Source organism: Pecten maximus, chromosome 3 (genome assembly GCF_902652985.1).
Source record: "Pecten maximus chromosome 3, xPecMax1.1, whole genome shotgun sequence".
Classification (NCBI taxonomy): domain Eukaryota; kingdom Metazoa; phylum Mollusca; class Bivalvia; order Pectinida; family Pectinidae; genus Pecten; species Pecten maximus.
The window spans coordinates 21547369-21560933 of NC_047017.1; positions in this window are offsets into that span (position 1 = coordinate 21547369).

Sequence of the window (13565 nt, forward strand, 5' to 3'; positions counted from 1 at the left end):
TTAACAATTGAAAGTAATTCAATCTTCGTATTTCACATTTGATAAATGTCCTAGTTTAGGGTCGTGTCTGTGGTACATGCAAAGTACATTTTGATTCTCGGGTAGATCGACTTTAATTCCAAAGAATCGGGGGTAGTCTTCACTGTCATACAGCAAGCATGATGTAGAAAGTAACCTTCTGCTTTTGGACAATATAGCATCTTCCATGGGATAAATAGAGGTGACACAATGAGTGGTCGTTGTATAAATGGTATTTCTGTCACTCGGGTTGGTCATTTTCCAAAAGATACAAATTTCTAAAGTTACAAAAAACACGAGTAAAGCAATAAATTGATAAATTTTTTTAATATTTTTGAAAATATGACAAAATCAACTACTAACTACTTCTTGTGCGTTATCATTATCAGGACCTCGTGAAGCGGCCTTCAAACGTTAGCCAATCAAAACGCATTGAATCACGTGGTTAAAAAAATAGTCCCGGTCTAAGGTCACCGTGTAAACCAATCGAAAGACATTAAGAGTTTATTTCACATGTAGTATAAACTGAATGTTATTTAAGAGTTGTAATGATTATTTCATGCCTTCGGAGTTGTAGTAGAAAAGCTATGCTTTAATGGACAATGCGTCATCTAGTATAAACAAAAAGACGTCATCTTTGCGATAGTGTTTAGTCTTTAGTGCAGTGAAACAAAGGGGTCGCCTCCAATGCGGAGTTACATCATCTTTACGGAATCAGGTATGTGGCAATATGTCGTAAACTGCAAGACGGATATGTATAATCTAAAACGGAACAATATGTCCCATTAATGGACCAACAGGACGTCTGATTGGCGGAAATAATCATAAATTGGCCAATAGGAATTCTGCATTCTCGGCTATTGCCTTCGTCTACCAGCCAATTGTGCCAAGAAATCGTTTGTGTCCTAGGCTCGGTTATAGCCGGAACAAGGACGTTAAGTCACACAAATCAATCAATCAATCAATCAATCAATCAAATCCATCCATCAATTAGAGTAACTGTCTTAGTGCATGAGGCAATGAGTCTTCTTCACTGTTTAAGTGTCGTTAATGCGCTGGTCACGAGACCACTTTAAGATATCAACTTTATTTCGATATCCCGTCATACGTTGCCACTTGTATTGCCGAATTAAATAAAAAAAAACTCCTATCGGTAATAGGACATCCGTTAAAACGTAACACGACCCCGGAAGTAAGTGGCTATTTTTTACCACTGTCCGGAACATCCGGTTCAAATTTCTTCGTAAGTTTATTGGCGTAATAATTATGCATTACAAAGGTCCAGTCAAGACGAGGTCAAATGATTGCATATTCTAGAACATCAGTTCAGTGATATTGGATGTGATATAATACAGAAGACTTCACACACATACATGTACTGTAAAGATAATTTTCGTGTGGGTTTAATTTTTCGTTTATTCCGTGGGTACACTTGATCCACGAATTAAAATGTCCACGAATTACGAATTTTCATACGCCATGTCAGTATGTGAAAAGAGAATGAAATGAATTGGAATTTTTAATTTCTATCCAAATTACAAATTCTTCTCCCCGCGAAATAGTTTTGGAGAAAACCATGGAATTATAACCCCACGAAAATATATGATTTTACAGTAAAAGGTTACACAATTCGGTAATGTTTTCTTTACTTAACAATTGTAATAGTTTTTACATGGATGGATTGAGACGGTAATAGGGTGTAAAAATGAAATTATATTCTTAACACTTAAAGTGAAATAAAACTAATCTTCTACTTCCGTAGAGTATGTATGACGTATGCGATTAGAGACCGATTGTTTTCTATACATCCATGTTTTTATCGTGAAATAAAGAGGACAATCGAATTTTAAATATTGTCTTTTTAACTGAATTTACACAGAAATGTAAAACGTAAGGCGAATTATATAAGGCTGATATTTTATCACGACCCATGACTTCAACGTGGTGTATATGTTTGTTGATATAAACTTGTGGTGCCCGATAAATTATCATCCTTGGAAATCCAACGACTTTTTAAACATCGCAGGGCAGATCTGTATTCATCTCCGCATGTTCATTACATTTAATCATTTGGTATCGATATTAACAACGGGAGGGGAAATCTAATTTCAGTGGAAAATTGTTTTCTTATTTTCCAACTCACTTGTGATTTCTTACTGATGAATTGTAGCAGTATGGTGTATGAGAATGTGCGGTGAAGTCCGGGTTTATTGTGAGAACCGCCACAGGTATGCGGGACAACAGTCTGTGATAATGGCCGTGTTGTAAACAGAGAAAACACACCTAGTTAGTGGTAATTGTTACCTATTGTGTGTAGGCGACAGGTATGGAGTGTATCATCCTGGCTGATTTGTGTGCCAGGTATCGCACTGTTTACTTATCTCGCCTCCAGGAGGCGCTATAGATCATCCCCGCGGGACTGCATTCATGTGGTTACCAACCATCACATATGTACGCTTTTTATATCGAAATATACATAATATTTTCTTTTAAACATTTCGGAAGTAGTTGCCATTTCATTGAACCTATACATCAAACGACATTCGGTCACTGTCTTACAGTAGATATTACTAGTGTTTTAAGGGAGAGTAGGGTGAATCCTCGTCAGAACAAGAGACGTCTGGAAATGTATCCTCTCTAATCAGCCATACTAGATTATGAATAGGTGCTGTCACTTCAGTTCGGAGGGATACATTCACGTCTCTAACCAGCCGTGTTCCTCATTCGTCTACTTTCACTTTCACTCTTTGACATGTTTACACGTAACTGAAGACTGGGTTACTAACACGTTTGTATTACATAACAAGAGAGTAGTACACTACTTGGAAATATCGGTTTATAACCAGGGTTAATCCTGAGAGGTTAACATTCATTTACTATCAGGACACAAGGTAACGCTCACTTGTGTTTACACTCATAAAAGGTAAAACTAAATCAAACTTATGAACAAACGACTGATTTACACACAAACCCGTGTATAATAAGACCACGTGCCCCAGAAGTGTCTCCTGCGTCATCGACGACCTCCGTTATGTAAATCACAGGTCAAATTCATGTAATGTCACGTTCCAAAAAGAGAATCGGGGCGTTTCTCTACTTGTTAACTGCTTGCGCATACGCCGAATGAGTCAAAATGAACGAAGAATTGGTAGTTTGTAGGCTGTGTGGTGTGAAAAGCTAGTATTTGGGTTGTATTTAGTAGACACATTCAGCTTTTGTTTCGCAGTTTTAGTCGTGAGTTACATCGAGAAATAGATAAAAGGTATTCCCTGTTATACCGCACTTAAATGTTTTATATGTTTAAACATTCACTTTTGCCAGTAAATAACTGATAGAGTCAATAGTTACTATAAGCTGTCTTTAAGAGAGATATTCCAATCGACAAATTACAAAATTTCTGGTTTTCTGTAAATAAAATTATTATCAGCATCAAAATGTTTCCGTTTGGTAAGTTTGGACAAGCGAAATTAGTGAGAAATCGAAATTACTAGATGTTCATGTAACGTAGTGAGAATGGCCATCTAGATTTTAATTAGATTGCATTGTAATAACCCATGCAGTATGATATAAAACATATTAAACTGAATTGACAAAAGTTTTTTTTATTTGTTGTTGTTGTTGTTGTTGTTGCTGCTGCTGCTGTTGTTGTTGTTGTTGTTGTTATACACCATCTGATTTTAAATTACATTTTTTTTTCAACCGCATTTTTTTTCTCGTATATATAGCGTCCCTTTTTTTATCTGTAACTTGTGTTAATTTTATGACAGAACACCTCTGTAATGACGATATACCCGGAAGCTTAGTCAGCTTACAGATCATCGTCCGCCACTATCAGATTAGTTTATTCCAAAACATCTTCTTCTTCTTCTGAAGTAACGTCCACATTCCATGATGTCACTGTTTACACGACACGTGTTTTTATTCACATGATTTTATTATTAAACGTTAAATATTTTGGTGATTTAACTAGAAATGTGACACAAAGCTAACTATGCTTTATTCTTCCCCAGCGGGCTGCAATATATCACTACGTAGGTCTGTGCTCATTCATAAAAGTCTTCTCACGCTGTTGTGTCAGCTGTGTAGTACCATTACAATCAATATAAATCAAAACCTGAAGAAGTATTGGCGTCCAATTTTATTGCTTACAGCGTTACACTTCACATAGAAAAATAAAGAATCATTTATTCTCTCACAGCGATAAATAAACAACCGGAGCGGCTATTTGAAATACGAGTTTATATTTTTGTGAGATAAGTAGCACGGTGATTTTATGTTATTGAAGGTAATGTGCTTGCTAACAACTTTTTGAGAAAAAAATCTATAATTGTCGGCATTGAATGTCTTACACTACACAAAGAGCAATAATTATCACAACTGGAAATACATTTGATACATCATGTATATAATTTAAAAAAGAGGACAAATACAAAAGGGAGTTATATATACAGACGTGTGTTACATAAATCTAAGTCTACCTGATACTCTGTCGGGCCTCCATTCATGACGTCCATCTCAACAAGATGACAATGTAATAACTGGGTTTGTCGGGATACAATGTCTGTTTTATTAAAGGAAACGTTTTCACATACAGAAATGTTTTTAACTTTTGTTTGTTGTTTTCTTGCTTCCTTGCATGTTTGCTTCCTTGCTTGTTCCTTGCTTGCTTACTTGCTTGCTTGCTTTCTTGCATATGTGTCGCTCTCCTTGTACTTGTAGTAGCTGGTGACTACCACACTGAACAACGTACGAAATGCCCGTCGCATGTTATCCGATAGAAAGGTCACTGCCCCGAAGTTTTTTTTAATTGCTCCGTTGAATTGTAATTCTAAATTATCTCACAATAGTTTGAAACTTAAGAATCCGACATATCCCTGAAGACCAAAATCATGAAGCGCAATTTTGTTTATAATTCTAATATTCTATAGACAGAGAGTCAGTCTAGGTATCGGAGACAAGTGGGGTAAAGTCTCTCGCACAGAGACCATGAAGATAACCATATATTCTCTGATAAACACACAAAGTGCCACCCGCACAGATCGTACACGATTGATTTTAATGCAGAGTGAAAATGCCAGAATTTTGCCTTTTTCCATGTATGTAAAAACATTGCGGATGTTTCTGGCTAAGCGATAAGTTCGAGGCCCGGTCAGGACACGAGTCAAAAAGTTGTCTTCCTTCGTCATTTGTTTTGTTAAGCTATAAATCCCTAATATCACTTATCTACATGTCTCAAAAGCCCCAATATCACTTACATGCATGTATATAACGTTAAAGCCCAATACCACTTACATGTATATATATCTCCATATCACTTACATACATGTATATAAAACCATAATATCATTTATGTATTCATTTATATAAAGCGTCTTCATCTTTCATTTTTGAAGCAATTCTTATTGACACCTCAATAATCACGATATTATTTTAAAATAAATCTTTATCGCTAAACGCCATCTCCTGTGGTGTAAATATACTCGTCAGGCTCTTTTATCACATTTTATTTTTAGGAAGTATTTTAATACCCGAATGAAACATTTCTCTTTTTAAAAACCATATCTTTAGTCTAAGCTGTCAGATTAATCTTTCCAGGTAATTGACCTGTCGCAATGAAATGTGATCCACTATTGACAGAAAAGGGATTTAGGTCACCTATGAAATATGATTATTTATTGACAGGGGTAATGATATCGATCTGCCGATACCCCGTGTGAGATATTAATGTCACATAATTGGAAATCAAATATGATCGTATGTCATCTCTAATAATACTCATATGTCATTCTTCTCGACCAATCACAGCAAGGTACTGTGAACGTGTCGCTGTGACCTTGGTTGATCCGAGATTCGCGCCCAAACTGCCCGGGTAAGTATCCAGTAAACTGGCCGTATTCCTAAACATAGGACCGCAATGTCCCTATAACCGGAAACCTCATACACCGGTGTCCCAGTATCCGGATTTCCCCATTAGACAATGTCCTCACACCCGAAATGTCTCATAAGTCCTCTAACTTAAGGCAATCCTTTTTAACAAACTGGAGAAATGAAATATTTTTCCTCGAAATGAATCAATTATATAATCTATAAGACTAAATCTTGGTAAGAGAAGAATTTTACTAGAATTCCCTCCTAAATTAGCCAAATACCACGTGAGTATAGAATTTAAACTGATGTAAGTTTAGAGAAATAGGTGACCAATTTCATTATTCATCTAACTATGATTAACAACTTGTACTTGATAGCAGACGGAACTATATGTCTAGATATCATTATGAAAGACCAAGTAATTTTAATTCCATGCATTATGCAATTACGTAACTCATAGTGAACTGATTTCATTGGTTGAATTTATGATTGATAGACAGTTTAAATTCACAGTACTGATGTCCATCGTGTTCTTACCATGAATCATTGTGAACCTTTTGTTAGTATCATTTTATTTGCATTCATAGATAAACAGTTATCAACAAATTATACCCAGAATGCCTCGTATAACCGTGTCTCCACACTCGGAAGGCCTCGCATACAACATCTACACATTGGGCCATATTATATTGTATGTCGAAGTATCGTCATGTTGTACGATAATATTGTCATGTTTTATTATATCATTATACTTTTCTTTATTTTTACACTATATAAAAAGTAGACAATAGAAATGCTATTTGAACCGCATCCTCCAAAAATGGTATTAACCAGGTTAATAGTCAAAAGTGCTATTTACCCGGAATGAGCACATTTATATTTTCGCGTTTATTTATTTATTTTTATTTATTTGTTCATTCTGATTTAACAATGCATTTGTCATATCACGACTGGTTCGCACGTTGTTAGTATAATGTGACAGGGTGGGGTGTCCTGCTGGGTGTCTTCGGCAGTATGCTTCAGTGAGGTAGCACTATAAATCGGCAAAATAGCAAACCTATCACAAGGAGACTTAACACGAACATATACACTCACCACACACATTCATGTCGCACGCACGAGAGAACGTATATTTCGGCAGTGAAAATATAAATATTATTAGCTTGATTAATGTCTATATTTCACAGGCAAAAATGCAATTAGATGTTTTGTCACAGTATCTTAATACAATAATTCGTGAAACAATATTGTCATACAAAATCCTGACACTTTGATTATATGTATTACCTACACCATTTACTACCGGCTGAAGGGTTGATATTCTTTGGAAAATAAATTAAAGACAACTTTCTACCTGCCGACTGTAATCAATTTACGAATGGCGGATATTTTACTAATAGATAGTTTGGAAACGGATTTTAAAGATTGATCAAACGAGTCCGTCTTTAATGAGTATGGTAATGGACAGCGATAACTACTGGCCATTGTTGTTGTGTAGTTGGCCGGCTATTGTGACCCACCTTGTGGTGACCACGCTACTCTCTAATGTAATGAATATTAGACGATAACCCATCTTTAAATGACAAACTAATTTCTTAGGAGATGGATCATCTCAACCCAAACAAAACCCCGCTATAGTGTTGACGCCGGCCTTTTAGAGATTAAATCCTCAACTGAAATATCGACTGTCGATAACGCCAATATTTGTCAATCATTTCCCAAATGTAGACGAAGCCCTGCCCGTAATGAAGGAGAAGATAAACGAGAGATTAGCGAGGTGTATCTTGTCAGTGTCCCTTTGATTACCGATGTGTGGGCCCCCGTAGGACTCCAGTAGGCCGTCCCATCAACACGAGACCGATTTGTTCGGTCTGTTAACACCTGAACCTGTCACTAAATTAGAAGAAAAAACCTACATAAGTTAGTTTACAACTCATTTAAATTCAGTGTACAAAATTATAAAAAGCCAAACTCATCAAGTCAAACAGGCATGTTGATTTGTTTAGCCAAAAGGATACCAATTTACATATAAATGACTAAATCGAGGCCGAAAGTTACACTTTTACTCATCAATTCATCATCTCATTTTCATAAAAATAGTTTCATTTTAATAATTAATTTATGGATTTTTATGTGTGTGGCATTTTTATTTGCGAAAAGTTAATTTATTATGCAATAGTAATTCATATTTAAAATGTTTTGGAAAATGTCTTTATTTAGTTCCTTTTGCCGGCAGTCGCGGTTTTAAAGAATGTCGTTAGCAGAGAGGCGTGGTTCGGTGATAAAACTCATAACGACGATATCAAATCGTCTTTTGATTGGTTTATAATTGCAATTGCACAAGTAAAATGAAAGAAAAAGCAAAGATCGTGAATATACTAGCCCAGCAATACACGAGCTAAGTAAATTCCGATAGTAGAAATAGATGTAGTGACTGGGTCCGTCGCCTACATGATTCCGCTTATTATCAAGTCATATCGGTGATATTATCAGTACAGCAGTGCATGGTAGTACTATATCAATATCATTTGTTATACAAATCAAGCATGGTAGGAATAACATTGGGCTACGATAATTAGGCGTTATCGGAATAAACCTTATAAATATTGAACACTACAATCAAGAAAATTACGGGACGCTTTGGGGAACTATATTAACGTTGGACGGTACATTGAATATTACAGTATATATATATTTATCAACGTTAGGTGGTATATTGAATTATAGTATATACATCAATATTAGACGGTAGGGTGAATTCCAGTATATTTTAGCATTGAACTTTTACCAAATGGTAGTATACAGTCGATATGAATACAATTTGGGAGACAGATAAACGGACGATATGAGATATTTATCTGTCACCCAAATTGTATTCATATCGACTGTATACTACCATTTAGTAACAGGTCAATGATTGTTCATGTATTTGCATTCATAAAGATTTTTTTTAACTTTAGACGCCTTTAAATTTGCCGCTTATCATATCAAATACCGGAACAGCCGATTTCCAGAAGGAATGATATAGTCCTTTATGTCGTTATCAATAAGCAAACACATAGAATGGTTTTTGCACAAATGCCTTTATTTCATATTTAAATATGTTGGTAGATATCGTCAAATTGTTTACAATCGCATAATTTCTGATTGTTTAAAATCAAAGTCGTTTTTCTGCGCAATGATATACGGTTATCATTTAGAAGTGATGCGGCATTAGAACGGGTATCACTGGATACATGCGGATTACTCGGGAACACTTATATTTTTATCGACGTTATTTTCTGAAGAATATCAGCTCTTTATTTCTAAATGAAAGTCGTCTTGACAGAAGGTGAAAACGATTCCAAGGATATTTCTAACAGGTCACATCAGTGTCGATAACTTAGCAGACGACGTTCAACTCCTTAGGGGCTCAATTTTGTAAGGTAGGCCTTTGACATCAGTGAACATACACAACCGGATACGGATTTTTTACATGATTTTTTATATAAATACTGGTTTTTTAATGTTGTCGTGTCTTGCAATCCTGAAAATTCGGAAACGAGCCCCTCTGAGTGTGACAATTTGATAATTTTGTATTAATCGAGAATGCCGCTTATAGTAATTTTGTGTTGACTACATTTTCTTAATTATCAAATATTACTCTCATAACTTGTGAAGTTGTATTTTTGTGGTAATTTTTATGGTGAACTACAGAATATACTGAACTGTATACAAAATGTCGGACGTCTGGCAGACTGAACTGTATACAGAATGTCTGACGTCTGGTAGACTGAACTGTATACAGAATGTCTGACGCTCTGGTAGACTGAACTGTATACAGAATGTCTGACGTCTGGTAGACTGAACTGTATACAGAATGTCGGACGTCTGGTAGATTGAACTGTATACAGAATGTCTGACGCTCTGGTAGACTGAACTGTATACAGAATGTCGGACAGTCTGGTAGACTGAACTGTATACAGAATGTCGGACGTCTGGTAGACTGAACTGTATACAGAATGTCGGACGCTCTGGTAGACTGAACTGTATACAGAATGTCGGACGTCTGGTAGACTGAACTGTATACAGAATGTCGGACGCTCTGGTAGACTGAACTGTATACAGAATGTCGGACGCTCTGGTAGACTGAACTGTATACAGAATGTCGGACGCTCTGGTAGACTTGAACTGTATACAGAATGTCTGACGTCTGGTAGACTGAACTGTATACAGAATGTCGGACGTCTGGTAGACTGAACTGTATACAGAATGTCGGACGTCTGGTAGACTGAACTGTATACAGAATGTCGGACGCTCTGATAGACTGAACTGTATACAGAATGTCTGACGTCTGGTAGACTGAACTGCATACAGAATGTCGGACGCTCTGGTAGACTGAACTGTATACAGAATGTCGGACGCTCTGGTAGACCGAACTGTATACAGAATGTCGGACGCTCTGGTAGACTGAACTGTATACAGAATGTCTGACGTCTGGTAGACTGAACTGAATGTCGGACGTCTGGTAGACTGAACTGTATACAGAATGTCGGACGCTCTGGTAGACTGAACTGAATGTCGGACGTCTGGTAGACTGAACTGTATACAGAATGTCTGACGTCTGGTAGACTGAACTGAATGTCGGACGTCTGGTAGACTGAACTGTATACAGAATGTCTGACGTCTGGTAGACTGAACTGAATGTCGGACGTCTGGTAGACTGAACTGTATACAGAATGTCTGACGTCTGGTAGACTGAACTGAATGTCGGACGTCTGGTAGACTGAACTGTATACAGAATGTCGGACGCTCTGGTAGGCTGAACTGTATACAGAATGTCGGACGTCTGGAGGACTGAACTGTATACAGAATGTCTGACGTCTGGTAGACTGAACTGTATACAAAATGTCGGACGTCTGGTAGACTGAATTGTATACAGAATGACTGACGTCTGGTAGACTGAACTGTATACAGAATGTCGGACGTCTGGTAGACTGAACTGTATACAGAATGTCTGACGCTCGGATAGACTGAACTGTATACAGAAGGTCGGACGTCTGGTAGACTGAACTGTATACAGAATGTCGGACGTCTGGTAGACTGAACTGTATACAGAAGGTCGGACGTCTGGTAGACTGAACTGCATACAGAATGTCGGACGTCTGGTAGACTGAACTGTATACAGAATGTCGGACGTCTGGTAGACTGAACTGTATACAGAATGTCTGACGCTCGGATAGACTGAACTGTATACAGATTGTCTGACGTCTGGTAGACTGAACTGTATACGGAAGGTCGGACGTCTGGTAGACTGAACTGCATACAGAATGTCTTATGTCTGGTAGACTGAACTGTATACAGAATGTCGGACGTCTGGTAGACTGAACTGTATACAGAAGGTCGGACGTCTGGTAGACTGAACTGCATACAGAATGTCGGACGCTCTGGTAGACTGAACTGTATACAGAATGTCGGACGCTCTGGTAGACCGAACTGTATACAGAATGTCTGACGTCTGGTAGACTGAACTGAATGTCGGACGTCTGGTAGACTGAACTGTATACAGAATGTCGGACGCTCTGGTAGACTGAACTGTATACAGAATGTCGGGCGCTCTGGTAGACTGAACTGTATACAGAATGTCGGACGTCTGGTAGACTGAACTGTATACAGAATGTCTGACGCTCTGGTAGACTGAACTGTATACAGAATGTCGGACATCTGGTAGACTGAACTGTATACAGAATGTCGGACGTCTGGTAGACTGAACTGTATACAGAATGTCTGACGCTCTGGTAGACTGAACTGTATACAGAATGTCTGACGTCTGGTAGACTGAACTGTATACAGAATGTCGGACGTCTGGTAGACTGAACTGTATACAGAATGTCGGACGTCTGGTAGATTGAACTGTATACAGAATGTCGGACGTCTGGTAGACTGAACTGTATACAGAAGGTCGGACGTCTGGTAGACTGAACTGTATACAGAATGTCGGACGTCTGGTAGACTGAACTGTATACAGAATGTCGGACGTCTGATAGACTGAACTGTATACAGAATGTCTGACGTCTGGTAGACTGAACTGCATACAGAATGTCGGACGCTCTGGTAGACTGAACTGTATACAGAATGTCGGACGCTCTGGTAGACCGAACTGTATACAGAATGTCGGACGCTCTGGTAGACTGAACTGTATACAGAATGTCTGACGTCTGGTAGACTGAACTGAATGTCGGACGTTCTGGTAGACTGAACTGTATACAGAATGTCGGACGCTCTGGTAGACTGAACTGTATACAGAATGTCGGACGTCTGGAGGACTGAACTGTATACAGAATGTCTGACGTCTGGTAGACTGAACTGTATACAGAATGTCGGACGTCTGGTAGACTGAACTGTATACAGAATGACTGACGTCTGGTAGACTGAACTGTATACAGAATGTCGGACGTCTGGTAGACTGAACTGTATACAGAATGTCGGACGTCTGGTAGACTGAACTGTATACAGAATGTCTGACGCTCGGATAGACTGAACTGTATACAGAATGTCGGACGTCTGGTAGACTGAACTGTATACAGAATGTCGGACGTCTGGTAGACTGAACTGTATACAGAAGGTCGGACGTCTGGTAGACTGAACTGCATACAGAATGTCGGACGTCTGGTAGACTGAACTGTATACAGAATGTCGAACGTCTGGTAGACTGAACTGTATACAGAATGTCTGACGCTCGGATAGACTGAACTGTATACAGAATGTCTGACGTCTGGTAGACTGAACTGAATGTCGGACGTCTGGTAGACTGAACTGTATACAGAATGTCGGACGTCTGGTAGACTGAACTGTACACAGAATGTCGGACGCTCTGATAGACTGAACTGTATACAGAATGTCGGACGCTCTGGTAGACTGAACTGTATACAGAATGTCGGATGTCTGGTAGACTGAACTGTATACAGAATGTCGGACATCTGGTAGACTGAACTGTATACAGAATGTCGGATGTCTGGTAGACTGAACTGTATACAGAATGTCGGACGTCTGGTAGACTGAACTGTATACAGAATGTCTTATGTCTGGTAGACTGAACTGTATACAGAATGTCGGACGTCTGGTAGACTGAACTGTATACAGAAGGTCGGACGTCTGGTAGACTGAACTGCATACAGAATGTCGGACGCTCTGGTAGACTGAACTGTATACAGAGAATCGGACGCTCTGGTAGACCGAACTGTATACAGAATGTCTGACGTCTGGTAGACTGAACTGAATGTCGGACGTCTGGTAGACTGAACTGTATACAGAATGTCGGACGCTCTGGTAGACTGAACTGTATACAGAATGTCGGGCGCTCTGGTAGACTGAACTGTATACAGAATGTCGGACGTCTGGTAGACTGAACTGTATACAGAATGTCGGACGTCTGGTAGACAGAACGGTATACAGAAGGTCGGACGTCTGGTAGACTGAACTGCATACAGAATGTCGGACGCTCTGGTAGACTGAACTGTATACAGAATGTCGGACGTCTGGTAGACTGAACTGTATACAGAATGTCGGACGTCTGGTAGACAGAACGGTATACAGAATGTCGGACGCTCTGGTAGACCGAACTGTATACAGAATGTCGGACGCTCTGGTAGACTGAACTGTATACAGAATGTCGGACGTCTGGTAGACTTAACTGTATA